Here is a 26,713-nt window from a genome sequence, read left to right as displayed (position 1 = left end):
GTGCTGTGGTTGGTTCGGAATCCGGTCTGTGAGGGGTCGAGCAGGTTGTTGTCTTCCAGGAAGGTGGTCAGCTGTTTGTTGACGGTCTTCTCTATTACTTTGGCTGGGAAAGGCAGAAGGGAGATGGGGCGGAAGTTTTTCAGGTCGCTCGGGTCAGCCATAGGTTTCTTTAGTAGGGCGATGACTTTGGCGTGTTTCCAGCATTCGGGGAAGGTAGCAGAAGAAAAAGAAGAGTTGATGATGGTCTGGAGGTGCGGGGCGATGATGTCGTCGGCTTTGTTAAAGATGAAGTGCGGGCAGGGGTCCGAAGGGGCGCCGGAGTGGATAGAGTTCATGATGGATTTGGTTTCTTCCGTGCTGATGTGGGTCCAGTTGTTGAGGGTGATGGTCGGGGATGTGGGTTCTGTGGTGTTTGGTTGGGTCTGGTGTCCGAAGCTGTCGTGGAGGTCTCTGATCTTGCGATGGAAGAAAGTGGCGAGGGATTCGCATAGATCCTGTGAGGGCGTGACCACATTTAAAGTGGTGCAATACAGGCATTGCGCCACTTTGTCTTGCATTGCGCCACTTTGTAAACCATTTAGCCACATTATGCCTGCGCCAGGCATAGTGTATGCAAGAGGGGTGTTCCCACGTAGGGAGGCCCAGAAAAAGGGTGCAGTGAAATTTACTAAATTTCACTTCCCCATTTTTAGCATCATTATTAACACCTGGCTAAGGCAGATTAGGATGACGCTCCCATTGAAAACAATGGGCCTCCCTGTGCTTTGCTGAAGTAGCAGCATCAGTTATGGCACTAATCCAACAAAGTGACACATTAGAGCCATAAATTATGATGCTAATGTGGACATCGTCATTGAGCGCTGTAGTGTAATTACAGGGCACACGTGGTGTTGTTAGGGGGACACAATGGGGCGCTAGAAAAGTGGCGCATCATCAATGATGAATTACTTTTCCATAAATATGCCCCCAATTCTCCCCATGTATGTGGCATTTAAAATTTACTTTACTGCCTACCTAGTTTGAACTCAAGATCGTCGCATACACCTTTGTCTGAGAAACGACTTATTGCTCTCGACCAGCTGCCAAGGTGAGACAATATTTCACTTCTTGAAATCCTGTCACCTTGTAGGGCCTGGGTTTGGACAGTGCTGAAATCTGTGCTAAATTTGTAAAAGAATGAATCCCAAAGCCCAAAGATCTGCTAAGGAGCCCGCGGCCAGCGCCAAAGCTATTTATCTCTCTTTATACATCTTTCTCTTCCTTCTTTCCCTTTTGTGTGTTTTTAGGTCAGGCGCGCAAGTGCTTTGACCTGCTGTAAGTATTGTGGGCTTATAGCCACGCCCATGTCACGCCCATCACTTTCACTTGTTCGTGGGCTTGCCTTTCAAAAATCACTTGATGTCATTGGTAAATGCTTTACGTTTTGTCTCGTCTTGCGGCTGTTTTTGTCACGCCTTGCAGACTGCCCTTGTTACATGGATTATTGCAGGATTGCTCATATACTTCAGCTTGGACAAACAATTTTTTTGTCTCTCCCCTTCGTGCTGCATGACACCATGGCACTCATAGTGTGAACAGGCACAAAGAGTGAACTCGATCGGTGGTATTGAAGCGTTCGTCATATTGTTCATAGTTACCTAATCAAAATAATTTCTTGTGGCTCTCCCCTTTAAAACACTTGAAAATGGTAAATGCCTTACATAAATCAGAAATCCTCAAAACAAAAGCGTCTCTCCCAGCACAGTTGGAGAGATGATACTACAATATTCACTGCACTCGGGAAAACTGGACCCATAATGCTTTGCAAGCATTCTTTTTCATAACGTTTATGCCATAACTCAGCCTGTGGTGGTCCTAGGACAATGGGACCACCACCAAAATGTTCAACACAACATGTTGTCTAGGCCATCTCTGGGTCCCCACACTAAGTTAGTGGGAACCCCAAAGTAATAACCTGTCCCACTAGTCAATGTCTTTTTAAGCATTCTCATGGCTGAAACTTTTGGTTTTGGTTTTTGTAGCCGGTAATAGTTTGTGTTTTAAGGGCCTTGTTTGTAATATCCTTGCTATAAGCATGATACTCCTGAAAATATGTAATGCACTGTGCTCTCTAGTAGCTACATATGTGGTTGCTCTGCTTTGTTTATTGCCATTTTCTTTTTGTTTCTTACAAATTCTGTTGTGGTGTTCTCTAGGGGCTGTCCATAGCATTACAGTCATATTGACACATTAAAATATTTGTGGCACGGAAACTCGCCCCGTAATGCTTTGCAGGGCATTACTTTTACAAAACATTGTTGCTCATAACTCAGCCTGTGGTGAGCTTAGGACTATGGGACCGCCTTCAAAACATTGACCACAATGTGCTCTTTCTGTCTACATCATCTCTGGGACCCCACAATATGTTGGTGGGGACTCCAAAATAATAACTCCTCCTACCATTCAATGTCTTTTAAGTTATTCATGGCTAGAACTTTTGTGTTACTGCTGGGAGAAGTTTTATTTTAAAGGCCTTGTTTCTAATATCATTGCAGTAGGCCTGCTAGCCCTGAAAACATCCTCTAGGGGCTAGGTATATGGTTACACTGCATTACTTTCTCCTGTTTTTGTTTATGGGGTTATGTACTTTAGGGGCTAACAATATGGTTACATGACCATATTACTTACAAATAATTTTTTTGTTATAGCGCTCTCTATGGGATGTTTTGAGCATTATAGTCTAATGCCAAAAGTTTATTTCGGATAAAGTTTTAAATAATAATTGTATATGTTTTAGGTCAATTTAACATTGTTATTACACTATGATTGAACACTCCTGATATGTTTGGGAGACCCCTCTAGTTTACTTCTCCTATGTGGCTGTCCTGTGTCTTTTTGGGGGGATTGTGTTAGCCAGCCAGTAACTCTGCATGACAGATTTACATTGGGATGCTAAATGCCAACATTTTCATTTTTTGCTGCAGATAGAGGAAGAAGGTAAATTGAAGTGCTTTAGTTATATGCTGGGCCACTGGAATTATATGTCAAGAAAAGACCAAAGTATGAGGCAGGGGTGACCAATTTATGTGGCATGAAAAGTCCAGTTATGAATTTACAATACTAATAGCTCTAACTCAAGCAAATGCGAGACCTATTGCATTGTAAACGCTTGTTGTTAATCCTTTCTTTCTTTTGTTTTATAGGATCTGGGGATAGAATGGACCAGCATGGGAGTTCAGGTAATACATCCGTTTCCTACCCGGGACCCTCATTGTGATATACCTCCTCCCTTTGATTTTCCCAATCGGTGAAAAGAGCATATCTTGAAAGGAAATCTACATTGCCCTGTGGTTTCCTTTTACGATGCTGAACCTTGAATTGGAAAGGTTTGAGGAAAAGAAACCGTCTTAGAACCCTAGGATTGGGACTCTCGTTTACTTAACCTTAGGGGAGCGTCATAAGTAAACAGAGCAAATGGTCTGCCTTCCAGATAATAGCTTAACTTCTCAATGGCCTATTTAATAGCAAACACTCCTTTTTGATTACCTGGCATGACTTTTGCCTGGGGAATAATTTGCAGCTGATGAAGAGAATAGGTTTCTCTTCATGTGTTTCTATTTCTTGAGACAAGACTGCCCAAATACATAGGTCAGAAGCATTGGTCTGAAGTAAAAAATGGTTTGGAGAAATCAGGAGATAGTAATATTGGTTTTGAAGCAATTATCTCCTTTAGTCGTTTGAAGGCCTCTAGAGCTTGGATGGAGGGATAATTAAACACTTTGGGGGTCATTAAAACATTGGCGGTAAAAGCCGTTTACCGCCGTGCAGAAGACCGCCAATACACCGCGCGCCCGCGGAATTCTGCCACAGCTATTATGACACACAGCACGGAATCCGCCGAAATTCAGACACCCACACAAGTCCGCCACACCAAAGGTCAGTGATAAACTGGCGAAAACAATTCCTCCACCGTCACGCCAACAGAAACACGCCCATGCTATCACGACCCATGAATCCACGCAGCGGTCTTTCAACCGCGGTATTCCATTGGCGATACACACCACCGCGCTCACAATACACACACATCTCCAAAACACTGCCACATTGGACAATTAAAAATACACACACCTGATACACATACAAACACCACTCCCACACACCCAACACAATATAAAACACACACCCACAAACCCCTACGACCAAAAACTATAGACGAAGGCGACAGACAGAGACCACAGCAATAGACAACCCCACCACACAGAGGCACACAACACCATCACCCATACAACATCCACGCTCAAAACACCCCACACCACCACACATCACCACACTCATCAACACATACACCACCCTACACATCACCCACACCACCCAATGGCACGCCAAAGACACCCCATGTTTTCAGAGGAGGAGCTCAGTGTCATGGTAGAGGAAATCGTACGGGTAGAGCCACAGCTATTTGGATCACAGGTGCAGCACACCTCCATAGCCAGGAAGATGGAGCTATGGCGAAGACTCGTCGACAGGGTCAACGCTGTGGGACAGCATCCAAGAAATCGGGAAGACATCAGCAAGAGGTGGAACGACCTACGGGGGAAGATGCGTTCAGTGGTCTCCAGGCACAACATCACGATTCAGCGGACTGGCGGTGGACCCCCACCTCCTCCCCCACAACTAACAATATGGGAGGAGCAGGTCTTGACCATCATGCATCCAGAGGGCCTCGGAGGAGTCGGTGGAGGAATGGGCACTGGTAAGTCAAATCTTAACTATCATATCCCCCACCTACCTGCATGCTATCACACACTCCCACCCTCACCCCCTCCCCTACCACTCCAACTCCTCACTAATGTACTAATAACACAAACCACACATCCCAACACCAAGCCCTGCATGACACAACTAAGCTTGGACACCCATCACTAAAGCATGCTCACTGCACATACCCATAACACCCCCCCAACCATCATCACACAAGCCCCGACACAGCAATGCTTGCACTGGGGTACACGCACACCCACCCATTGCACACCATGACACACACACATGCAATAATCATGCTCTTATACCCCTGCAGGACCACTACGTAACGTCACCACACAGGAGGGTCCAGACATCTCCACTTCACCCACAGAAGAGGCCCACAGTGACGACAGCAGCTCTGGCCAACTGGATCCAGATGACTAGCCCGGACCATCGTGGGCCTCGGGACAGTCGTTCCCCTTGCACAGGCACAGCCCAACACTGACCTTCCACCCTCTGGTAACACCAGCACAGCACCCACCCAGTGGGCCCATGCCTCCGTCCCCAGGACACGTCAATCAGCTGTGTGTCCACCACTACAGGGAACCCAGGATAACTCACCACCCCAACAACAACAGGGACCTGGGGGCAGTGGTAGTGGGCACACGGTCCAGGGGACGGAGGCACAGGAACACAGGGGAACTGGGTGGGCTGCTGTGCAACAGGGGGCGGACAGGCCAAGGGAACCCACTCTCCACCATTCCCTCTCCTCCATCATGGGAGCCTACCACCACTCCCAGGAGACGATGGCTACGGTCCTGGCCAAGTTTCTGGAGACCCAGCGCATGCAGGACCAACAGTATTTGGGGTTCAGGGAGGAACTCAGAACCATCAGCTCCGCCCTGGGCACCATCGTAGGGGTGCTGAAGGACATACAAAAGACCATGAGGGACACTGTGGCACTCCAAGGGGCCCATAACACTAGCCTGGACGATCAACTGCCCACCACCTCCGTTGGCGCTAGTCGACAGGACGCCCCGCCACAGGACCACCACACCAGCACCCCACCCCTTGCAGACAGACAGAAACCCCGTAAGCGGTCCCTGAGATCCAGGAACAGGACAGAGCAAGATGGCAAGACCCCCGCCAGGAAATGAGACCACCCTGATTGTCATCCCACTGTCCCACTTTGTTACCCTGTCCAGATTGGAACTGCCCCAGCTCCACTTCCTATGCCCATATGGGCAGTGCACCTGTGACACTAATAGACTGGACTCTGCCATGGACATTCCTCCACCATCACCCATCACCATTTTGCCACCCCCTCCAATAATTAGCACTTCAATAAACACCCTTGAACCACAAAACAATCTGGAGTCAGTCTGTGATTTTGAAAATGTGTATTAGCAATGACAGTGACAAAATGCGTTTTCAAATGTAATGCCAACATACCTATGTCACACATCACAAGTCCATGAAGGATGCAAGCAGATGACACACATTGTTAACCACACCTGTGAAACCGTAATGGAAATGTACAACTCAGTTACCAAATACTGCTTCTAATTGACAGACAGGATAGAGGTAGAAGTGTGAAAGTGAATGTAATAGTAAAAAAATTGTTCTCACCTGTGTGTCACAGGAAATATTGCTGTATGACTGACTCCCTGTTGTCTATGTCTTCTTCCTCAACTTCCTCTTCATCACTGTCCACAGGCTCCACAGCTGCCACAACACCGTCATCTGGACCATCCTCCTGCAGAAAAGGCACCTGGCGTCGCAAAGCATGATTGTGAAGCATCGAGCAGGCGATGATGATCTGGCACACCTTCTTTGGTGAGTAGAATAGGGAACCACCTGTCATATGGAGGCACCTGAACCTGGCCTTCAGGAGGCCGAAGGTGCGTTTGATCACCCTCCTAGTCCGCCCATGGGCCTCATTGTAGCATTCCTCTGCCCTGGTCCTGGGATTCCTCACTGGGGTCAGTAGCCATGACAGGTTGGGGTAACCAGAGTCCCCTAATAGCCACACACGGTGCCTCTGGAGTTGACCCATCACATACGGGATGCTGCTATTCCGCAGGATGTAGGCGTCATGCACAGAGCCAGGGAACATAGCATTTACCTGCGAGATGTACTGGTCTGCCAAACATACCATCTGTACATTCATCGAATGATAACTCTTCCGGTTCCTGTACACCTGTTCACTCCTGCGGGGGGACCAGAGCTACATGGGTGCCATCAATAGCACCTATGATGTTGGGGATATGTCCCAGGGCATAGAAGTTACCTTTAACTGTAGCCAAATCCTCCACCTGAGGGAAAACTATGTAGCTCCTCACGTGTTTCAGCAGGGCAGACAACACTCTGGACAACACGTTGGAAAACATAGGCTGGGACATCCCTGATGCCATGGCCACTGTTGTTTGAAAGGAACCACTTGCAAGGAAATGAAGCACTGATAGCACCTGCACTTCAGGGGGCATTCCTGTGGGATGGCGGATTGGTGAGATCAGGTCTGGCTCCAACTGGGTACACAGTTCCTGGATTGTGGCACGGTCAAACCTGTAGGTGATGATCAAATGTCGCTCCTCCATTGTTAACAGGTCCACTAGTGGTCGGTACACTGGAGGATTCCGCCATCACCTCAAATGTCCCAGCTGACGGTGCCTAAGAAGGACAACAGCGACCACAGAGTCAACAAATTGTCAGGTATGTACCCACAGCTACACAGAACACGACACCAAATACAAAACTCTTCCTGTATGTGTGTTGAGTGTAGTCCTAGGTATGTGTGACGCAGTAGTAAATGAAGCCATGTGGGCCCCTGAAATGGCGGCTGCCTGACCTCTAAACTGGGACAATGGGATGTGAGGTAACTGCGCTGGCGTTGTCCACCGTCGCGGTAGGCGGTTGTAGACCGCGGCGCAATGCTGCATTGGTTAACATTGGACCCTATGGGTCCCAGGAGCCAATGATGAAGTGCACCGGCGGTGATGATATGCACCGCCGCGGACGTCACCGCCGCGGACGTGACCGCCATTTTCTATCTGTTCAATCACTCGATACCTGATCTTCGACAGGAGAGGACCTACACTGCAAGTGCTGCTGTGACCTAGGTCTGGAAGAGACAATGGCTGCTGCGTCTGGGGAAAGGGCCCCTGCCTTCACTGCTCAGGAGTTGGAGAAGCTTGTGGACGGGGTCCTCCCCCAGTACACGCTACTCTACGGTCCTCCAGACCAACAGGTAAGTACACAGGGAGCACGTTGTATGGGCTATGCTGGGTGGAGCGGGCTGGATGTCAGTAGGAAGGGGGATGAGTTCTGCGACCATGAAGGAGTGTGAATGCATGTGCCACATGGCAAGGATAGGGATGGGGGCCACTCACTTCGACGGTGCAGTTGGTAATGACTTCTCTTCTTCCCCTGTACATGTCATGTAGGTCAGCGCCCACCAGAAGAAGGACATTTGGCGTGCCATAGCCAAGGACGTCCGGACCCTGGGGGTCCACCAGAGACGGGGTACCCACTGCCGTAAAAGATGGGAGGACATTCACCGCTGGAGCAAGAAGACGGCGGAGGCTCAGCTGGGGATGGCCTCCCAACGTGGGAGGGGTGCCCGTCGCACCATGACCCCCCTGATGTTCCGGATCCTGGCGGTGGCCTACCCTGAGTTGGATGGGCGCTTGAGGGCATCACAGCAGACACAAGGGGGTGAGAACACTCTCATTCAGTGTACTTTGCGCGCAGTGGAGGGGTCTGGGCGGGGGAGGAGGGCTGTGGGTTTCCCTAGGCCAGGACGAGTAACGTAGGCTAGGCCCCTTCGTAAGGCATGGCCCTGTGGCCCCCCACCCCACCTCTGTAGAGTGCCAAGTACAGCTATTCATGCCCCTGTGTCATCTATGTGGACAGATATGTAGGCCATATACCAGGAATTGCATCTGTAGAGGCCAAGAGCACGGCGTAGTGCAGTGGGCTGCTGTGTCTGTATTGTCCGCCAACGGTAGCGGTAAGCCATACACTCAACCTGTCTTTCTTCTGTTTCCCCACCCCTTTTTGTGCTCTCCCTGTTCTTTTGTGCATCAGCATCATCAGGCGGAGGTACAGTGGCACCGGAGCACGAGGGAGCTGCATCCCACATGGCCATGGAGGGCCACACCACAGACTCTGAATACACCAGTGGGACGGAGGGCGAGGGGAGCTTCACGTCAGTCACCAGATCACCAAACAGCGACACGGACTCGTCCGCCGATGGGAGCTCCCTTGTGGTGGCGGCACCATCTGTGCCCCACACTTCTACAGGTACAGCCGCCACCCCCCCTCCCAGCACCGCCCTCCCAGCAGCCCCTCAGCCTTCGCTCCGTGCCCGCTCACCCAGGAGGGTGGGCATCACCTTCGCCCCAGGCACCTCAGCCCCTGCCCCTGTCACCCCTGCTGCCCTCAGTGAGGAGGCCATTGACCTCCTCAGGTCACTCACTGTTGGGCAGTCTACCATTGTGAATGCCATCCAGGGTGTAGAAAGGGAGTTGCAATACACTAATGCATTCCTGGAGGGCATTCATTCTGGTCAGGCTGCCCATCATCGAACCCTGCAATCTCTGGCCTCAGCACTGATGGCAGCCATTGTCCCTATGTCTAGCCTCCCCCCTCCAACTTCCTCCACCCAGACCCAATCCCCTGTACCCCAGCCTATCCCAACCACACCATCAGACAAGCATGCACACACCTCAACACACAAAAGTAGCTCAGGCAAACATAGGCACCACACATCCCACAGGCACTCACACAAGCATCACCCACATACAGACACACCAACATCCACTGCCTCTATTGTGTCCCCCTCCTCGTCGTCTCCCTCCTCCCTCCCAGTGTCGTCTACACTCTCTCCTGCATGCACTACATCTACAGGCACTAGGACTCGCACCAGAACACCCAGCACCACACCCCGCTTACCTGCACTCACCACCGCCACTACCATTTACACGTCCCCTGTGTCCACTCCCAGTGTGTCTGTGATGCCCCCTCCCAAAGTACACAAATGCGGGCACCCACACACCCAACATCCATCCACCTCACGACAGCCTCCAGTACCTGCACCTGCACCCAAATCACCTAAAGTTACACCTCCTACAACCACCTCCTCTTCCTCCACTCCCAGACCCCCTCCAGCTACCCATCCCAGTGTTCGTCAGAAACTCTTCCTCAGCAACGTTCACCTCTTTCCCACCACCCCCACCCCTACAATTCATAGGTCCCGAAGTAGCACCTCAGCCAAAAAAAGTCTGGTACCAGTGGTGCGTGTTAAAGGGCTGTGGAGTGCACCGGCCACCAGGGCAGCCAGTGTGACACGGAGCCAAATTACTGCCAGTCCACCCCCTGTAAAGCACCTTAAGTTGGAAAGTGCCCGACGGGAGAGGGTGAAGACTCCTGCCGGCAAAACAGCTCACAAGGGTCCCGGGGGAAGTGCCGAGTCAGCTGTGACTGCTCCCAAGGTGGTGAAGGGGCAGAAGAAGTCTCCAAAGTCTGGTAAGAGCAGCACGGCGGAGAAGGCCGCCATCCTCCCCGCCGGCCGGGACGCCACCGCCAGCAGTATCGTCACTGGTCCGGAGACCACCGCCAGAGTCAGTGCCCTGGAGGGCAGCACTATCGTCACTGGTCCGGAGACCACCGCCAGGGTCAGTGCCCTGGAGGGCAGCAGTATCGTCACTGGTCCGGAGACCACCGCCAGCATCAGTGCCCTGGAGGGCCCCGGCAGCCACAGCCCCGCTGGGCACTGAGGGACCTCATGCCACACACCGCTGCACAGGTCAGAGACAGCAAAGTCAAGCACCGCTGAACAGGGCAAAGACTGCCATGGTGAAGACCGCTGAACAGGGCAAAGCACCGCTGGACAGGGCAAAGACCGCCATGGCAAAGCAATGCTGAACAGGTCAGAGACAGCAAAGGCAAGCACCGCTGAACAGGGCAAAGCACTGCTGAACAGGGCAAAGACCGCCATGGTGAAGACTGCTGAACAGGTCAGAGACAGCAAAGGCAAGCACCGCTGAACAGGGCAAAGCACTGCTGAACAGGGCAAAGACCGCCATGGTGAAGACCGCTGAACAGGGCAAAGCACCACTGAACAGGGCAAAGACCGCCATGGCAAAGCACCACTGAACAGGTCAGAGACAGCAAAGTCAAGCACCGCTGAACAGGGCAAAGACCGCCATGGTGAAGACCGCTGAACAGGACAAAGACCGCCATGGCAAAGCACCGCTTAACAGGTCAGAGACAGCAAAGTCAAGCACCGCTGAACAGGGCAAAGACCACCATTGTGAAGACCGCTGAACAGGGCAAAGCACCGCTGAACAGAACAAAGACCGCCATGGCAAAGCACCACTGAACATGTCAGAGACAGCAAAGTCAAGCACCGCTGAACAGGGCAAAGACCGCCATGGTGAAGACTGCTGAACAGGGCAAAGACCGCCAAATCAAGCATCGTTAGCCCATGTGCAGCTGGGACAGTGACGGAACTGAGACCGTCACAGGGAGCGTGATGCACTCTGGGCACCATTCCCCCTCCAGAACCAGTGGAGACCTGCATCCACTCTGTCTGTCCTTCACAGGATGAAGCACTCTGGGCACCAAGCCCCCTCCAGAACCAGTGGAGACCTGCATCCACTCTGTCTGTCCTTCACGGGATGAAGCACTCTGGGCACCAGTCCCCCTCCAGAACCAGTGGAGACTGTTATCCACTTGAGAGACTGTGGCTTTGACTCCCCAGGACAAAGCAGTGGGCAAACCCACCCACTGTAGAGACTTGAGAGACTGTGGCTTTGCACTCCCCGGGATTGATCAGTGGGCAAACCACCCAATGGAGAGACTTGAGAGACTGTGGCTTTGCACTCCCCAGGATTGATCAGTGGGCAAACCACCCACTGGAGAGACTTGAGAGACTGTGGCTTTGCACTCCCCAGGATAAAGCAGTGGGCAAACCACCCACTGGAGTGACTTGAGAGACTGTGGCTTTGCACTCCCCAGGATTGATCAGTGGGCAAACCACCCACTGTAGAGACTTGAGAGACTGTGGCTTTGCACTCCCCAGGATGGTACAGTGGGCAACCCACCCACTGTAGAGACTTGAGAGACTGTGGCTTTGCACTCCCCAGGATACATCAATGGGCATGGAGCCCCATCATGGATCTGGCGTGGTGCTGTAATCCGGCTGAGGTGCCACCCCTTCCCTTCCCCCTGAGGTGCCTGTTGTATTTCTATCTGATGCCCCTGCAGTGTTCTCTCCGTTTGTGGGCAGGTATCTAGTGTGGGCCTCGCCCATGCATTGTGGGCCCAGTGGTCCACGGACATTGATATGTGCATACCTGCAGTACTAATCGTGATGTATGACTTTTAGAATTTTTATAAATATCTGTATATATTTGGTTACTGTATTTTGATACATTACAATGTTTGAACTGATTTCCTTTTGTCTTTGCATTCTTCCGGGGGGGTTGTGGGTTGTTACTGTGCTGTTTGGAAATGCATTGGTGTGTGTGTTGTAGTGGGTGAGGGTCGGGTTGGGGGTGGGGGTGTTGCATGTGTGTGTCCCTGACTTTTGCCTCCCCCTCCCCTATGTCGTAGGTGCAGTACTCACCGTTGTTTTCAGCTCCTACGTTGCTGGTGTTCGTAGAGGAGCAGGAAGACAAGTGCAGGGAGTATTTGTAGTTCTGGGTCCATGGTGGCCTCCTTCCTCGTGGAGTGTGTAGAGGTGAGCGTTTTCCCTTTGAAATGCCTGTTTCCGCTGTGTTTTTATCCGGAAAAGGTGGCGGATTGGCAGGTTGTGATACAGTGGGCGGTACATTGTCTTCCGCCTGTCTGTTGGCGGTGACCGCCGCGCTGCTTGTCTGTACCGCCGTGGCAGTCGGAGTGTTAAAGTGGATGTCTATGTTGGCGGTTTCCGCCACGGTCATAATTCCCTTTTTTTGTGCGCCGCGCTGTTTGCGATATTACCGCAGCTTTAACACCGTCCGCCAGGGTTGTAATGACCCCCTTTATTAGTAGCACTCATTTTACGGAAATCTGTTAAAGGATGCGATATCTGTGAATATTGGGGAATACACCTCATATAGTAGCTTTAGAGGCCTAAAAATGCCCTCATACCTCATTTGTTCAGAGGAAATGGGGTCTCAGTGAAGGCCTTCACTGTCTCAGTCTGTTGCTCAATTAATCCCCCTCCTAGTAAATAGCCTAAATACCTGACTTTGCTATATGCAAACTTGGATTTTCTGGCATTGATGTGAGGTCCTGCAGCCTGTAATTATGTGATTGCAGCCACAAGGTGTTTTAGGTGGGTTTCCCAGTCAGTACTATAAATTACAATATCATCTAAATACAGGGAGGCACATTGTTGATGGGTTTTTAAAAGGTGGTTCAATAAACATGTAGGAAAGTGGTCGGAGTGCCATGAAGACCAAAAGGGAGAATGGTAAATTGAAAAAGATGTTTGGTTGTCGAGAAGGCTGTTTTTCCTTATCTTCTGTCCCCAAGGGAACCTGCAATACCCCTTAGTAAGATCAATGGTAGAAATATAGCGAGCCTCCCCAAATTCTTCAATTAGTTCATCTATTCAGGGTAAAGGTTAGTTGTCAAATTCAGATTTATCATTTACGGCTCAGAAATCAATACAGTAGCATATGGTTCTATCTGGTTTAGGTACCAGTATAATGGGAGAGCATGTCACAATTAACCCTGGGCTTACCGTCTGTATCGGAGAGGGATGGTGTGCGGCCCCGGTTCCTGCAAGCCCTGCTCTGACCGAGGTAGGGGCAACCCCTTCCGGTAGCCACGGTGCTGCAGACAATAGTACGCCACCACAGTCCGTGCCCTCCAGAAGGAGTCCCAGAGGAAAAACCCCAAGGGGAAAAAACCTCCAACAGGAACTCCCTGGAACAGAAGGAGGACACAAGGAATTAGCACTCAGGAGCTTGGAAATACTGGAAGGCTGAAGACAGAACAGGAACAACTGGCGTCCAAGCGAAGACCACCCGGAGCGTGACCACCACAGCAGAAGTGTTGCAACGCAATGAGAAGAAGAAATGATTCCCCTTATATACCCCTAGACAGGAAGTGATAGACAGGAAGAAGTAACACCACCATTTTGGATTGGGAAGGGGCTATAGCAAGAGATAGGAAAATATACCATAGTAAAAAAGGGAACAGATGCATGCAGGGAAAAAGGGAGGTGCAAGGCATGCTGGGAAGGAGAAGGCATGGCTCAAAAAGCATGCAGGAGGAAAAGGAAGGCCCTGAAAACGTGTAACCGGTAAGTGATGCTGGGGGGGGGGGCAGACAACCCACAACAATACTCACGCCGCGCGCCATGCGCGACGAGGACCGAGGCCCAATTCTGGGCCTCCGGCCTCGCCGCATCCAGAAAACAGCGTGTGGCCGGAGAAAGGGGCCGCCGCAGGCCCCGAGACCTTTGACACGGGCCGCGGCTTCCCCCGCAGCCCGGCCAGGAGACGCCGCGGGCCACCGCGGCGCAACAGAGCACCAGTCACTAGTCAATGGCTCCATAATTCCACAACTTCACTTCTGTTCAATCTCTTCCTGTATGGCTTTCCTTCTGGCTTCAGGAATTTTATAGGAACGTTGCTTTACCAAAGTCCCTCCTTTAGTATGGATGGTATGGAAAGCTAAATGGGTTCTCCTGGGAAGATCTGAGAATATTTTAGCAAAAGGTAATAACCTCTGAAAGTCTGTCCTTTTGTTGGGCTGGAAATGTATCAGTTAGAGAGACCTGGTTAAGGGTACTCCCTATAGGTTGTTTAGATGTATTGTACTGTACTGAGACTAGGGGGTAGCCCAGCCATTTTTAAGCAGGTTTATATGATAGATTTGTATACGTCCTTCCACCACCTAACGTTTATATGTAACTTGCCAAATTTTCTCTAGGATTTTGTACAGTCCCTGCTTTTCAGCTTTTATTTACGTATCTACATTGGGTGGCAATCCTAACGCCCAAACCCTTTTTACCAACTCCCTCCCTTTTTTTCCCCTTTATTATAGAACTGCATTTGTTTATGTTCTGCTTTTTCTAAATTCATATGGGCCAGTTCTCTGAGTTTCCCCAACAGCACTCTTAATTGGGTAGTATAATCTAGCAGATTTCTGGCTCCCTCTGGGCCAGCTCTCTCCCATGCCTCTTTGGTAATTTCTAACAAAGTATGGGGATTTCGCACAAAGAGCAGATCGGATGGGGAACAACCCAGACTACTTTAGATTTGACTCTTAATCACGAAAACAGCCTATGGAAGTAGTTGATCCTAATTTTTACCTTCTCCAGTCAAAATTTTTATTATGTGAGTTTTAGAGTCCCCTTGTATCTCTCAGCCAACCCATCAGTTTGGGGGTGGTACACAGAAGTTCTCAGGTGACGAATATTTAGGTGTTTACAGATTTGCTTCATTAAATAGTACACAAATGGAGTACCCTGATGTGTTAAGATCTCTTTTGGAAAACCCATTGTTGAAAAAATTAAATCAAGATTTGGGGGACCATTGTTGTGGTGGTCTCCTGAAGAAGCACAGCCTCTGGATATGGGTAACATAATCCACCAATACTACTACACATTTATTTCCTTTACAGGAATGTAGTAAATGTCCTATCAGATCTATACACACTCTTTCAGAGGGTTTTCCAGTGATAGCCATTAGTTGTAATAATAGTTTCGGGGGTTGATTCATATTTTTCCTTTGACATATTTCACATTGCTGACAGAATCTCCCGATTTTAGCTATGGTCCCTGACCCGCAGAAATGGGTTAGTATGGCTTGTGTGGTTTTCTAAGGTCTGAAATGCCCTGTTATTAAATGAGGATGAGCATAAAATAAAATGTGTTCCCTGAAAATACTATGGACTAGGAGTTGGAGGAGTCAATTTCTTTTCCTACTCTATACAGTAAACCATTGTTCATCTGAAGTGAGTGATACAACTGGATTTGTTTCCCTTCGTCTTGCCTAGTACTCTGCCAAGCGCTATGTAAGGTGGGCTAATTTAATTTGCGCCTCAGAAGTTGCAATCTAAGATCCATGGTGGTTCCTCTACCATTAAGATATCCCAAAAGGTACCTCTGGGTTTGGCTTCTTGCAAGGCCCTCTGTAATAGGTTTAAGAACTGGGGATTTTCTATATGCAAATTACATCCATCTTCTGGTAGATTCCTAAGGACTCCTACATCACCAAGGTGGTCTGTCCTTCTACCATTTTCACCGTCACTTTGGATCTTGGATACATTTTCATATCCCCATGCACACAGCTAATGCAACCTTGTTTATTGCAATAATCTGTTGGGGTAGGACTAGGCCGTCCTTGATTAAAGATTGCCAGCACCCTAAGTCTAATAAAGCAGTCACCCACTTCTGATTTATTTGCAAACTTATGTAATAACTGTGTGGCATAAATGGAACAAGAGGCATAATTAACTTCCATTGGTTAGCCCTCATGTTTCTTATTCCTGCACTCTTGTGCGATATGTCCCTACTCTCTGCATTCATAGCATTGGGGTCCTGAATTGGGTGTTGAGATCGTGATTTAGTCACGTCTACTGTTATTCAAATGAGTTTCTTCCTATTTGTCCTTCATGCCATAGATTGTAACAGCAAGCTCCCTTTTCTGTCTCAAAGAGACTTGTTCAGTATTGTGCCCTCACATACGTAGAGCCCATTTCTATTGCTTGTTCAAGTGTTAATCCAGGGCGTTATTGCAACCACAGCGAGGTGGGAATAGGTAGAGCTTCTAAATATTGTTCCAGGTAAATCTTGGCCACTATCTCATCTTTAGTTGCTTCTTGTGGCTTGAACCAACAGTCCTTGCATCCGTCAATTTAAGAAAAGGAGTGCTGGGTGTATCGCCTGGTATTCCTTGTTCTTTCCTGAAGTGTACCTGATGTGTTTCCTCATCTACCGCTAACCAATCAAGTATAATCTTTTTAATTTCCCCATATGAGGTGGTTCCTGTGACATTAGCAGTTTGATAGGCGGCTTCTGGGCCTCCTGTTGAAAGTGGAGCCAAATAATGAGGCCATCTTTCCACAGGCCATGAACTTGCTCTGGCTGTCCTCTCAAAGTTGAGAAGAAAAGGCTCCGGATCCTCTCCAGATTGGAATTTCTACAAGGATATATCAAGCCCTGCAGGAACCAGTCACTTCCAGCTGTGACTTGTAATTGATATTCTGAGACCATTTGTAATTGTTCGGCTTGAGCCTTCAGGGTATCTTAGAAGACACTTTGTTCGGTTTCGGCGATAGTCATGTCTCGCTCTAGACCCCGTCTAGTTTTCTCTGTCCTTCTGCCAATTGTTGGAGGATGTTCTACATCTTTTATCAGCAAATACCTGGAAGAAGAAGTAAACGTCTAACAGAGGTCTTCAAACTGGCAGGAGGGCCTTCCTGGGGGCGGCCTGAATTGATTACAAGGTGGCGCAGGCACTGACCCTGAGGAGCAACATGCTGAAAATAGTACTGTGTTTTAGTGGGAAAAAGTTGGCTATAGACCATCATAACATCTTTTATCACTCATTTACTGGCTGGGAGTGAAGGTGAAGGTGGGAAAAAGGTGGGCTCCAAATAATCATCAAAGTCTTTATCATATATTTAATTGCACATTTGAAACCTATAACTTAGCATAACACTAGTATGTGGCCTATTAAATATGTTTAGAACTGCACATTTCATAGAATAATTGTGACAAATATGTTTGTCATTCTGGGAGACCTCAATTATTTAAGGGTTTGGGGTGGCATTAAAAAGTTTGAAAACCAGTGTTTTAATGTCATACCTAAGTTAAAAACAATTCTGTTGATAAAGGGCCTCCCAAATGAAATCCATGTGCTCAATGACCCATCATTCAATGAGGATCATCCATCGAAAGACAGTACTCAATTGTCCTAAGCCAATGAGAAAGTCAAGGAGTTTATAAGGACTATCAACAAGGTTATACAAATTGCAGAAATGGAACAGGATAATACTGAACAGACTGTTTACCAATATCTGAGATTACATCTACTTATAATCTTCCTGGCTCAATAATCATGGAAAGGTAGGTCAAAGATTCTGTGGCACTCATTACATATGAAATCCAAAACAAACACCAGTAATAAGCACCTGTGAGATTTTGAGGACAAGACAAATTGGAATGACCAAAGAATAGGAACAAAGCTAACATCTAGATAATCACAAAGAAGAAGAGTCCTGCTACATAAAGCAAGTTTGGAAGCCCTTTAACCCTTAACTCTAGAACATAACTTCACATCCAAACATCATGGCCTCTTCTTAATGCTCTGTTTAATGACAAGAATGAATGTCTCAGAATGTGTATCAATTTTAGAAGTTGAGTGGAACAACTTTTTTTGCCAGACATGACATTTCTTAGCAGATAATGGCTGTAATACTTTGACATCCTTTTTTAATCGGGTTTTATTGGGGATTTTCATGCAGCAGTGGAACAATAATTGGACATCTAGTGACAGATCACAGACCTTATCATTCTTGGCCTGGGGGACAGATATCTGACTGTCTGCATAGTCATCTTTAACTATAGCAGGATAATGATCTTGATGAAGAGGCCTAGTACCCAAAGTTTGATTTCACAAACCGTCTATATTTTAAATGTATTTATCATTTTCCAAACAATAAGCAGGAAGAAGGGGTATCACATACAGCCATACCTACGCAGTGGGAAAATGAAACCTTGTACAATTGATACATCTGGAGCCTCAGAAGAGGTACATAAGAATATCCAGATACTAGTACAATGCAGCTAGTGAGGCAAGCCAGGTAGAACCAAAGCAGGCACTTGAATAAGTACTAGAAAGGACCTCAGCCTGTTAAGGGAAGGTGGGACCCATGGTACATATGAGGTTCACAACGCAAAGATCAGCAAGTCAGCTCTGTTCATCTGATTCTGGTGTGAGCAGATAGTTCCGAGGATGGTGTCAGACACCTTTCGGCCGGAAGTAGGTGGCTTAAATGTGGCATATAATTCACTTGTCGTATCACAGTATATCATACTGGTTAACCAGATATTCACTGTTGGACAAATACTGCTGCCCCAATGCAATGCTATTTCCCTTTTGGCTAGGAGTAGACCAATAGTGGTAAATCTATAAATGTCCTTTAGCACATCAGCCATATAGCCTAAAAGCACTAAGAGAGGTCTGGTTCAAGGGTGGCCTCCATCACCAATGAAAGACCGTCAAACACTTTGCTCCAGTATATACTTACATAGGCCAAGTCCAGGTTAAATTAGCAAAATATGGCTTGTCTGCAAAGCATTTGGGCATTGAGAGAATCTGGTGGGATCAAGTTTGGCCAAAGCACTTGGTGTGGTGTATGCCCAATGTAAACATTTGAAATGGAGGAGTTTATGCCTACGGTTGGGGGATACTAATTATGTCTGGCTGCAACAATAGTACCATCCTTTGTTGTGTAGGAGGCATCCCAGATCACGTTCCCAAGTCGCTCTTATTTTGCCATCATGTGCAGGTTTCATGGCCACAGAAGCATGATAAAGTCTAGAGACCATCCTCCCAACATCTGAGTCATAGATCAATAGTGTCAAGGGAGGGAAGTCGTCTGGAGCCAGGGGGTATGAGAGAATGCATGCTCGCAGCATTTCGCATGTATGTCATTGGATAAATGGATCCATTGCGTAGCTTTTGCAAATTGAATGTCTTCTACATGTGTAAGAATGTGACTATCTGGGAAGAGGTCCCCAAACATATGGAGATCATGGCGCTGTAGGGAGGGCTTAACCAGTTTCTCTTGTATTAAGGGGAGCCAAAGGTTGTTAGCCAGTGGGAGAGCAGGGCATGGAGGAAGCTTCACCACACCCTGGGTGGTGGGCCCTTGAGCAACAAAGGATCCGCCGCCCAGGGTATGGCGGAGCTTCCTCCATGCCCAGCTCATGGTAGATAAGATCTGAATGTCAGTGGGGTCCAATTTTAGGCCTGGCAGCAGTATGGGCACAGAGGAACTGTCCCCTTCCTGATCCCATTCCAGTTTAGTATAGGGAAGACAGGCATCTGCATGGTATCAATGGGAAGCAAATTGACACTGGACAGCCGGGTAACATTAATGAAAGTCCAGGATCCAAACCCCCGCCGCTTCACACCGCCCAGAGACTGCTCAACCAACACTACATCCTTGACAACCTCTTCCTTCTCAGGTGAGTGCGCAACCTTTCTACCGGTGGCGCTTTTAGCTCGGAATTTTTTGCCTGACTTAACTGGAGATGTGCACGCCGTAACAGCAGCAGACACTCCCTCAGCTGAAAGCCATTTAGGCCTTTGTAGTCCCACCCAAGCCTCCTCAAGTACACCTTCTTTTATCAAATCCGCCCGCCCTTCGTCCTGCAAAACTTTAAGTGCTTTCACAACCTTACTCGGCTCCATACTACTAAACACTTAAATCACCACTAAAATATCGATAAAAAACTCCGCCCACAACAGTATATACCACCTCAAAACTTTCCTCACTAGCCACTCCTGACAGAAGCACACAAAGACAAAACGCCCACTGGGTGTGACAACGGCCAAAGAGGCCGCCCACACCCAGCCCATACCTTTTATCCCCTGCCCACAGCACCTCCCCATCCGGAACCCTGCCCAATCCAAATTCGAGCTCGTGGAACATTCCACACCGGCCCGATAAGCCCCGGGGGAGACAGGGCTAGTCCTTTGCTCCCCCCAAGTCCCCACTGGGTGAAATGGACATCTCCCAGAAATGGTTCTACCAAGGTAGAATGAGAAATTTCCTAGCTAACGTGAAGGAAAGTTTCAATTCTATTAAGGACACGGAGGCGAGGATTATGCAGAATCTTTCTTCACTTTTAATGACAGCAGGTTCAAAGTTAACAAGAAAAAACTACAAATCCCATGAGACCCACTCCCATGGCAACCAATGTCCAATCATACTGCCGTCCGACCGAATGTATATATATCCCCATGCCGTGACGTTCTTCCTCGTCTTCACTGCTCCCTGTCAGATAAGTGTCACCTTCTCTGTCTCTGAGTTGTTGAGAAGAACTGTACGGTTTTAAAACGTTTGTACTGCAGAACTCTGTTGTTGTGATTGTTGCTACGCCAACACTAACGCGCGGTTAGGCTTTTCAGCCCGAGCGCGATTAAAGAAATAATCTAGGTCGGGTCCACCAGAGGGCGCTCTTTCGCGCTCCGGTGCTCCCGAGCGTTTTCTTTAGCGTTTTGAGTCGCGTTTGCGCTCGCACGCTTCAGATTAACGCGTTGGGGTTCAAAGTGAGTCCCTGCTCACTTTAAACCCTCCCAACCCCCGCGGACACCGCGTGTCGGTGGTTTTTTCTCTTTTGGGCCGTTTTTCTTGAACGAGCGTTTCGCTCGTGACGACCCGAATTCTGTCACTGCAGGAGCGCGGGGGGGCTGCCCGGCAAGATTGAAAGGGCGTTTTTTCTTCCTGCGAAATCCCTACATGTCCCTCAACGAGCGCGACGCTTTCCCCACCCTGTCCCCGGGAGAGGGCTCATCCCAGAGGGCCTTGGCCCCTGAGATGGACCACCTGCTGACGCAGGCTATTCATAGGGCTCTAGGGCCCTTGCAAGACAGCGTGGCCAGGTTGTCGGATCACGTGTTCAGGGGAACGGGGATGGGGCTGACGGGGACTGACCTACAGGGAGAGGCAGTCCCCAAGAAACCTCGCAAGCGTGTCGCGGGGCACCTGGAAGGATTCGGTCGTCTGTCTGAATCTTTCCGTAAGAGTGCGCGCACGCTACAACCACTACCCTGCCGGGAGGGGTTGGAGCCCGGTGAGACCAGTGAAGTGACTCACAGCAGATCAGACCCGGCCCAGGGGTCCCCCAAGCGGGTCACGAGGGACACGGATGGGGACTCTTCCTCTGATGAGGATCAGGAAGCGGGGCGCACTTGGCGCCCGTCTTCTAACTTGTCTGACCCGCCCGAGACGGAGGACTCGGAGGAGGATATGTTCCATCCTGAGGACTTATACTATCCCCGCTCTTCGGAGTGGCACCCGGATAAGAGGGTGGCAGACTATGTGGCCAGCAAAATTCGCCAGCCCCTGGAGAAGGAGGTTCGGGCTAGATTGCGGGCGCAGTGCCCACGCCCGACTCTTCCGGATCGTGTGGCGGCTACCCCTGATCTGGATCCCAAACTGTGTTCTTTCTTCGGAAAGTACGTCAAGGACCCAAAGAAAGGTATCGATCGTTCCTGGAGGGGATAAGTTATTGGATGTCCTGGGTCCCCTCACACAGATCATGCAGCTCGCCGAACGGGCTAGGCGATCCAATTCTCCCCTCCCCACGGATATCGTGGCGGGGTGGGCCCAGAGGGCGGTCTGCTTGTTGGGGAACGCGAATTGCGCTCTCTCGGCAGAGAGGAGAAGATCGTTACTTATTAAGATAGACCCTAAACTAGGAGAACTCTCCAACTCAGAGGCGCGTTCGCCACAAGCCGCGCGTTCGGCTCGGGCCGCGCTCCGCGTCTCTAAGACGCAGCGCGCCCCGAGCCTTTCTTGCACCCTGCAAGGCCCCAGGACTTACTGGGGGCCTCGCGCTGCGCTCTCCCTCCGTCTTGTTGGGGTCTCCTGACCCCTCTTACCTGTTGGGGCTCCCTTTTCTTCTTTTCTGTCTTTCTTCCTTTTTGGGTCTGTTTTCTCCTCTGTCCTTTATGTCTTTTCCCCTTCCCAGGTTACCTCTGTCTTCCCAGCATTCCTCCTTTCCCGATTCTCTATGGTTTCTGCTCCAGTCTATTCTATCTACTTTTCCCTATTCAAGATGGTGTCCTTTTTCTTCCTGTGGGTCACTTCCTGTTTTATGGTATTTAAGGGTGGTTTTTCTTTTCCTCTTTGCGCTGCAACACTCTCTGTCTCAGTTAGTGTCCTCGCTCCTGATTTCCTAGTCCTTGGCTCTGGATTTCGCCATTTCTGTGTTACGTCAGTTCCTTTGATTCCTGTTCCTCTGTTCTTGTTCCAGGAATCCCCTGCGAATCATCTGGGAGGTTTTTTCCTCTTCTTCTGAAGGGGTTTTTTCCCTCTGGCGCTACTTTCTCACGGTCACGGTCTGTCCTTGGCGTTTCCTCGCCTACAGCACCGTGGCTACCAGAAAGAGTCGCCCCTTTTTGGGCCAAAGTCGAACCCTCAAGATCCACGCCTCAAGATCTGCAAACTCCAGGCGCAAGCAGCACGTGAGTCGTGACAGATTGCAGCGCACAACCATCCCGACGTCTTCTAACACCATGGAAGACACTGTGGTAGCTGCGGCGGATCCGGATCAAGCTTTGCTAACTACAATTCAGCAACAAGCTCAAGAATTACAGCAACTACGCAGTGAGAATGCTGCGCTGCGACAGGCCTTGGATTTCCGCAGTGGTGATGTCCCGACGCTCTCCGCCTCTACCCATCGTTTTTCGGGTGAACCAACCAAGCTGCGAGAGTTCCTTGACTCCTTGACAGTGTACTTTGCCTTCCGACCCACCCAATTCTCCCATGACAGAACAAAAATGGGTTATCTCATCAGTGCCTTATCTGGTCCTGCCTTGGCCTGGGCAACCCCGATGGTATCATCTAACGATCCGGTATTGTCGGATTATTCCGCCTTTGTGAACCGCTTCAAGCTGATGTTTAGTCGTCCGGGATTGGAGGCTTCAGCAGAAGAGGCCTTATGCGATATTCATCAAGGTTCACAAGATGTCCTTCAATACATCACACGCTTTCGTCAACTAGCGGCAGAGACCACCTGGGTGGAACGTACTTTGGTGACTTTGTTTCGTAGAGGACTCAAAGAAGAAATCAAAGACGAACTAGTACATTCCACCAGAGTGGAAGATCTTCGTGGCCTGATGGATCAAGCCCTCTCCATCGAGTATCGCCTTCAGGAACGGAGAGCAGAGAAGAGAAAAAGCAGAGGGTCTTTTCGACCAAGCACCTCACGAGTTTTTCCGCATCGTTCTGAGGAACCTCGCCCTCCTGTCAGAGACACCGAAGGAGAACCCATGCAGGTGGATACAACTCGAGGCCCTCTCTCCCCTAGCGAACGAGAAGATAGACGAAAGAAGGGTTTGTGTTTATACTGCGGATCTGCCGGCCACATACTGCGTACCTGTCCAGTACGTCCATCAAGGCCATCGGGAAACGCCGCTTCCCGTCCTCTGTAAGAAGGGAGGGGACGGGATTAGCAGCTATACCTTCCATCAGTTCTTTCAACGACAATACCACATCCTTGTTCATTTTACCAGTAATGTTACAATTACCTGATGGCCGTCAAGAGAAGACTATGGCACTACTAGATTGTGGAGCTAGTGGCATTTATATGGATTAGAAGTGGGCCACCACTCAACAAGTTCCTATACAACCTAAGGAGGTTCCAGAACAAGTTCACACGGTGGATGGATCTTTGATATCATCGGGTCCAGTAGATACAACTACCCTGATGCTGAATCTACAGATCAGTAACCATCAGGAACACATTTCCTTTGATCTTATAACTTCCCCCAACCATACCATCATTCTTGGAATCCCGTGGTTCATCAGACATAATCCATATGTGAACTGGGCTACCCGGACGGTTTCCTTGTCTTCACAGTTCTGTCACGAGCACTGTTTTGCTTCAGACAAGTATTGGTCGCCTAAGAGGTCAATAATCACGGAGGGTACCACCGGTTCGACCATAAATACAGTCCAAGGAGTTCCTGAACACTATTTGGATTTTCAAGACGTCTTCCAAAAACCTTCCAAACCTGTGTTACCTCCACATCGAGATTACGATTGTGCTATTCCCTTGGAACCTGGCACTATCGTTCCTTTTGGCAGGATGTATTCCCTCACGGAAACTGAAAAGGAAGTACTAAAGGAGTATTTGGATGAAAATATTCAAAGTGGTCTTATTGTTCCATCGTCTTCTCCGGCCGGGGCTCCTCTCTTTTTCGTACCCAAGAAGACAAAGGACCTTCGCCCATGCCTGGATTTTCGAGGCCTGAATAAAATAACTATTAAAGATCGTTATCCTTTGCCTCTCATAAGGGACATTTTAGAGGCAGTCAGAGGGGCCCAACGGTTTACCAAACTAGATCTACGGGGAGCCTATCACCTCTTACGCATTAAAGAGGGAGATGAGTGGAAAACGGCCTTTAGGACTCCATTTGGTCACTTTGAATACAGGGTAATGCCTTTCGGTCTTACTAATGCCCCGGCAATTTTTCAGAGATTTATGGACTCAGTATTCTCGGATCTCCTGAATCAGACAGTTGTAATCTACCTTGATGATATTCTTATTTATTCCAGAAATCCCGAACTCCATTCTTCCCATGTTAAACAAGTCCTTCAACGACTCCGGGCACATCAACTATTTTGCAAACCCGAAAAGTGTGAGTTTGACCAGACGGAAGTCAAATATCTAGGATATCATTTAAGTACCACCGGAGTAGCCATGGATCAAGAAAAGGTACAAGCTATCCTAGATTGGCCTTCTCCATCTTCCATTAAAGAAACACAATGCTTTCTAGGATTGGCGAACTTCTATCGACAATTCATCGCAGACTTTGCTAAACAAACTAGCCATATAACTCACACTTTAAAGAAGGAAAATCTTGTTAAAGGGTTTGTCTGGACTAAAACTGCTGAAACAGCTTTTCAGGAATTAAAGAAGGCATTTACACAAGCTCCCATCTTAAGACATCCAGAGACCAACAAACGATTTATTGTCGTCACCGATGCTTCTGAAAAGGCCATTGGTGCCGTTCTACTCCAACAACAAGAGGACGATGGTCTTGAACATCCTGTTTTCTATTTGTCTCATATACTCTCTATTGCAGAACAACATTACTCAGTATTGGAAAGAGAATTGTTGGCTCTGAAAACAGCTTGTATTGAATGGAGGCAGTTTCTGATGGGTTCCAAGGAACCTTTTGAAGTGAGAACAGACCATCGAAACTTACAATGTTTACGAAATTTCGTATGCCAAAATAGTCGTCAAGCTCGTTGGGCCTTCTTCTTCAGCCAGTATGATTTCTACATTACATATATTCCTGGCTCCCAAAACATTCTGGCTGATGCTCTATCGCGTCGTTATCCAGATTGTACTCCTGTCCCAGCTCAACCCCTACTGGAACCCAGTAAGATCATTGGGGTAGCCCAGTCTTTTCTGGAGGAGGTACAACTGGAGTACCCCAATCTATCTGATGATGAAATAGAGAACTTAAGGCCTCTTTTACATAAGAGACAAGGATACTATTATTATCACGATCTGTTATTCATTCCCACTAACAGAGTGAGAGAAAAGGCATTACAAATGTGTCATGATTCACCGGTTGCTGGTCATAGAGGCATCAAGGCCACACAAGAACTGTTATCACGATTTTTCTGGTGGCCTACTTGGAAAAAGGATATTGAAACATACGTTCAGGCTTGTCCCACATGCGCTCAAGTCAAGATTCCCCGAACCAGACCTGCGGGTTTACTCCAGCCCTTGCCGGTTCCGCCAACTCCATGGCACACCATCTCCACCGATTTCATGTGTTCGTTACCACTCTCAGCAGGAAACCGGGTAATCATGGTCACTGTGGACTCTTTTACTAAGATGGCTCACTTCACTGCCTTGAAAAAGCTACCTACATCCCAAGAATTAAGCCAGATATTCATTGAACATATCTTCCGTCTTCATGGACTTCCTCATACTCTTATATCTGATAGAGGACCTCAGTACATTTCCCGGTTTTGGAGGTATTTTTGTAAGACACTAAACATCGATAGAGCTCTGTCATCGGGCTTCCATCCTCAGACCAATGGACAGACCGAGCGTCTGAACCAAGGCTTAGAACAATACCTTTGTTGTTTTTGCAACTCAACTCAAAGCAACTGGAACACTTATCTCCCTATCGCTGAATTCTCTTATAATAACTCAGTCCATAGTGCCTCCAAGACCACTCCTTTTTTCTGTTCTTATGGTTTTCATCCTACCTCTTTTCCTACTTCT

Source organism: Pleurodeles waltl, chromosome 2_1 (assembly GCF_031143425.1).
Source record: "Pleurodeles waltl isolate 20211129_DDA chromosome 2_1, aPleWal1.hap1.20221129, whole genome shotgun sequence".
NCBI classification, from domain to species: Eukaryota; Metazoa; Chordata; class Amphibia; order Caudata; family Salamandridae; genus Pleurodeles; species Pleurodeles waltl.
The sequence above is the reverse complement of the archived record's forward strand: the minus strand, read 5'-3'. Positions refer to the sequence as shown.